This window comes from Mus pahari, chromosome 5, assembly GCF_900095145.1.
Source record: "Mus pahari chromosome 5, PAHARI_EIJ_v1.1, whole genome shotgun sequence".
In the NCBI taxonomy this organism is placed as follows: Eukaryota; Metazoa; Chordata; class Mammalia; order Rodentia; family Muridae; genus Mus; species Mus pahari.
Window position 1 is genome coordinate 126,231,105 of NC_034594.1, and position 5,443 is coordinate 126,236,547.

A 5,443-nucleotide genomic window follows, 5' to 3' on the forward strand; every position below is an offset into this window, starting at 1 on the left:
ACAAACAAACAACAGAACCAAATTTCCCCAGCCAGTGCAGTTAAACCCTTGTCTCTCTCCACCACCCAAACTGCATTTGCTGCAGTATCAAGGACCCCTGTGCAAACCCAAGAGCCACTTCAAAGACTCTCATCTCTCATTGATCAGCACCATTTGATGTCATCGATCATTTTGTTCTCCTTAAAATGCCTCCTTGGTTTCCAGCTCATAGGGCCCTTCCTCCCTAGTCACAGGTCACCCCCTTTTCAATCCTTCCCTCCTTTCTTTCTGACTTCTGAGTGTAGAATGAAGAAGTTGCCTAAGGCTCAGGCAACTTCTTACCTCTTTTCTGTCTGTCACCAACACACCGTTGGTTTTCCCAACTAGTTTCGTGACTTTCAACATGTCACCTGAAGATTTTCAAGACTGTTTGAAATCGATTGATTGCATCGCTCTCGCGGTCTCTGGGCTCTTCTATCCAGCCACCTGCTTGCAATTTGCCCCTGGATGGGTAAGTAGCATCTTACTTTAACATACAAGGCTGAGATCCTGCTTTCTCTGCTCCTAGATGGCTGCCTCAGTTTTCTTCATCCTATTGGCTGTTCAATCTACTCTTCTGAAAGTCATTGTATGCATGCATATGTGTATATATGTGTATGTAAACACACACATAACACACAGACACACAGACACACACACACACACACACACACACACATTAAGCTATACCCCAGCCCTTAAAAGTCACTCTGGGCCCTTCACTCAAATGACAAGCAGCAAGGACCACTTCCTCCTGTCCCCTTCGAAGTCACCTTGAGTAGCTTTGATCTCACCTTCCTGCCTCTGCCCCCTCCCCCTCTGGTTTCTGCTAACACAGCTGCAAGCCTACTCTTCTTAGATATAACTCAGGTCATGTCTTCACTTGTCATCGGCTTCGTATGCCATTCATCTCACTTTGAAGAAAAGCCAAGGTTCTTATAATGGACCCAGGATCCTACACCTTGTGCCCTGCTCCACTGACTGCGCCCCACCCCCAGGTCACATAGCTTCTTTGGTACACAGTGGTGCCTCTCTGTTTTTCACTTTTCTCATCTATATCAATAGTAGCCCCTACCCTGAGATTGGGCTGTGCCCTACCCTAATTGATTCCGTTTTTGTACAGAGCAGTGTTTTTCACCGTTTCATGCTACCTGTGCCTTTCTTAGGAGGCTCCATTTTCTACTGTTGTATCCTTCATCTCTCATATGTACCGTTCACTGGAATGTCAGATCCATCAGGGTGGGTCTGTCCTGTACACTGCAACAACCCCTTCATGTAAGACGATGCCTCTCACTGTGCCTTTTCAGAGAGGGTTGTCATCAGGAGCCAGTGAGGAAAGCTAGCTGCTGATTCACTTGGCATTAGGACTCCATAGAGTTCTCCAAGCTCAGGCATGGGTGGGGGCCTAGATAAAATCATGTTCATTGCTCAGAGTCGGCCAGGCTCTCCTGATTGATTTCAGAAAGTCATAGAAAGATTCTTGGCATGCTGGGTGGGCAGGCTTGGTCCTATTATAGTAGCATATCAACAACTATAAAATCTGTTCTCTTTGATAAAAGAAAATCAAGTTCCCTAGTCTTAAAGCAGTGTTTTCATCTGAGGATGGTGGCCCATGATGGTAAATCCAGCACTCAGGAGACATTGCTGTGAGGTCAAGGCCAGCCTGGCTACTGTATAAGATCTTCTCTTGATCAATGAAAAAAAAACCCATTATATATATCTTAGTGATTTCTAACTAAATTCTCTCCACTGTTACTATGAAGAATACCTATCCCATGGGTAAGCCTTTGGTTAAATGGGGTTTATAAACATGAGAAAGGTCATTCTGAATTTCCCATCAGCTCTAGAAAACAAAGAAATGAAACTAAAGAGCCCCAGAACAGTTCAGTTAAGAATTCAAACCTCTCGATTGTTGGAAATAGCTTTGCTTTGTAATTGTGGTTGTTTGGTTTTAATTAGAATGTAGCCAGTGCCATGTCCAGTTCAGGTGTGACCCCTGTCCAGTTCTGCTGTACAGGGAATCTTCAAAGCTGGCTCGGGCTTGCGCCAATACACAACCCAAACTACTGTTCCTGGTCTGCGACGAGGTAAAGATAGCATGGCTGGATTTCTTTGTGAGGGAGTGGTCTTTCCCACAACTTGGTGTTGCCTCTTCCATTCTTGACATGGACTGGTTTCCTGAGAACAGAGAAGACTGCCCAGTCCAGGAGTGAGTTCGCCCCAGCACTAGTGAACATGCCTTGGGGTGCCGGTTCTTCCCTGGCAACGGTCTGATTCTGTAGCCTCCGGCCACCTTCAGCTCCAAGCCACACCCTCAGTGTCACCGCATGAGCACACCAAACAGGTTAGCCTGGCTAGACAGGGCTGAGGTGTCTGCAGCAGAAGGGAAGTACAGTCATGCACACACCCAGTGACGGAAGCCCGACAGATGCTGGGACATGAAGGGAACAAGGACCCAACTACCCTGTGGCTTAGAATATGCACAGTAACTTTGTCAAGGGGCATTTCCTTGTGAGGGTAACACAGTGCATACTCCTTTCCAGCCCTGCACTTGGGCTTTTGTAAGTCCACTGTGTGTGTGTGTATGTTTCACAGTGGGGAGAGAGAGAGAGAGAGAGAGAGAGAGAGAGAGAGAGAGAGAGAGAGAGAGAATGCACAGGTTCACTCCATGTGCATGTGGAGGTTAGAGGTCAACTTCTGGGCATCTGTTCTTGACTTCTACCTCCTCTGAAGTGCAGCCTCTCTTGCTCTTTCCATGCTCCCTGCAGCCCTTCTGGCTAGCTAGTTCTGTTGCTGTTCCTGGTGCCGCCCTGAAGGCTAGGTAGTTGAAGCTTCTGGATGATCTCCCTGTCTCTGTTTCCCATCTCCCAAAGAAACACTGGGACTCACGGGCATACATTTCCACAGGCTATTCATGTGGGTTCGGGGAATCTGAACTCATATTGTCAGACTGTGGGCCAGACCATCTCCTTGTCCCTAATACTGTACAAACTGTAGGCCCCACAGAAACAGTTTGCCTTGCCTGTGATAAGTTCTGTGTGCTGTCTCCTATACCCGCCCATCAGGTGAGCTCCTCTGAGCCTGTATCCTGGCTGTATCAAATTCTCATCCTCACCCGTGAGATGAGCTGCTCTCTAAGGCTGTGCCCTCCCAGCTAGGGGAGATGCAGGCAGGCAGAACTTCTTTGGGTGTGCTTAGTGTATTTATTGTTTTTTTTTTCTATTTTCTCTCTTTTCTCTTGTGCTCTAAGAACTAATCAAAACCAACGGGCCAAGCCATGGTCTCATATGGTAAGGATGAAACACAAAACCCTAATCTAACCTGAGGCTGTCTTTACTTGACACAGATTTTAATCAACTCTTATCTTCAGGAGAAAGTTCCCCTCCCCTCCCCTCCCCTCCCCCCCCCCCAGCTGAGGACCAAACCCAGGACCTTGCCCTTGTTAGGCAAGAACTCTACCCCTGAGCTAAATCCCCAACTAACTTCCTTCCTTCCTCTCTCTTTCTTTCTTCCTTTCTTTTCTTTCTTTCTTTTTTTGTTTTGTTTTGTTTTGTTTTGAAGCAGGTTTTTCTCTATGTATCCCTGGCTATCCTTGAACTCAGATATTTATCTGTCTCTGCCTCCTGAGTGCTGGGATTAAAGGTTAGGAAATGATTGATAAAACCTGATGTCTGGGCTAAGGAGGCAGCTCAGTTGCTAGAGAGTTTAACTAGCATGCCAAAGCCTTGGGGTCAGTCTCTAGTAGAGAACTAACTGGGCACAGTTGTATATGCTTCTAATCCTAGCTCTCTCGAAGTGGAGGTGGGAGGTTCAGGAATTAGTTCACAGCTCTCATTGTCTATACATATGGAGTCTGAGGCCAGCCTGGGCTAGATGAAATCCCATCTTAAAAAAAAAAAAGCCAACAGCTCCCATTCTGTGCTTGGACACCAGTCTTAAAAGAGGAGGAGAGGGAATAGGAGAGACTCAGGTGAATTTACCCCGCGCTGCTAATTTTAATATAAGCAGGGCTGCAGGCTTAGGAAGCACAGGCTTTTCCTGGCAAAGGACAGCCATAACCATGGCTACACCAATAGGCCATCCACAGTATGGAAACTGCTTTTTGTCCCAGCCTTGCCAGGTCTCTGTGAGCCCTTCTTTAGAGTCTCAAATGAGTAGTGAAAACTTCCAATCTCCCAGCCTTGCCCTGTTACCATTGGCCTCGTGAGATGTGAGACGACAGCACCGGACTGTGAGGGGAGTAACAGATGATCAACACCTGGAGGATGAAGAGAGAGCAGGGGAGTGGAGGCTGCTGGGAGCAGACACCCTGGGAGCAGATGACGCCATGAGGTGAACTGAACAAGGAGCAGGGTTGCTAGGACTGGTTGCTGTGAGCTCAGGCTCCTGATCACCTTCAGTCCACAGAAAGGAAGGAGTCGGAGGAAACCCTGGTTGACTTTCTCAGCTGCACTTAACACAACCTCTGTCCAGTATCTTTGTACCTGGATCAGTGTTCCCCAGTCCAGTCTCTAGACCAGTGGTTCTCAGCCTTCCTAATACTGTGACCCTAAAGGGTTCCTCATGTTGTCATGACCCCCCCCAACTGTAAAATTAGTTTCATTGCCACTTCGTACCTGTAATTTTGCTGCTGTTATAAATTGTAAGCAAGTATTTGTGTTTTCTGATTGTCTTAAGTGACTACTGTGAAAGGGTCATTTGACATCCCCCACCAAAGGAGCCGAAACCCAATGGTTGAGAACCACTGCTGTAGGATCAATTACAGCTAACAATACTCCTTTCATACAGATACAATCTGTCCTTTACAGGTATCCTATAATTATAATCTGAGTATTTGCTTTACAGATATCTGTATGTACGTATACATACACACACACATATACACATACACACACACAATACACACATACACACACACACACAATACACACATACACACACACACAATACACACATACACACACACACACACACACACACACACACACACACACACATACCAAGCATCTGCTTACCAGCATGTACATGTACTTCTGCTTTGTAGAGAATGCATCTTTGTTTTTCTTCTGTTTCATATGTCCTCTTTCTAACTGTCATTCCTACGTAAGTAAAATTTCCAGTTACCTCTGTCAGAGTGTAAAACTCCACAGGTACCAGTACTCATCTCTAAGAGCAAAACATTCGTCAATAAAGCATAAAACAGAATCATCAATGGGGAGAGACTGAGCTATGTTTCCTAAAGGCAATACATCCACTGAATAATTTGTTTTAAAATGTAGCACTAATGTTAAGTTTTTAAAAGCTACGTGTGTGCCTGTGTGTAGGTGTGTGCCTGTGTGTAGGTGTGTACCTGTGTGTAGTTGTGTGCCTGTGTGTAGTTGTACGCCTGTGTGTAGGTGTGTACCTGTGTGTAGTTGTGTGCCTG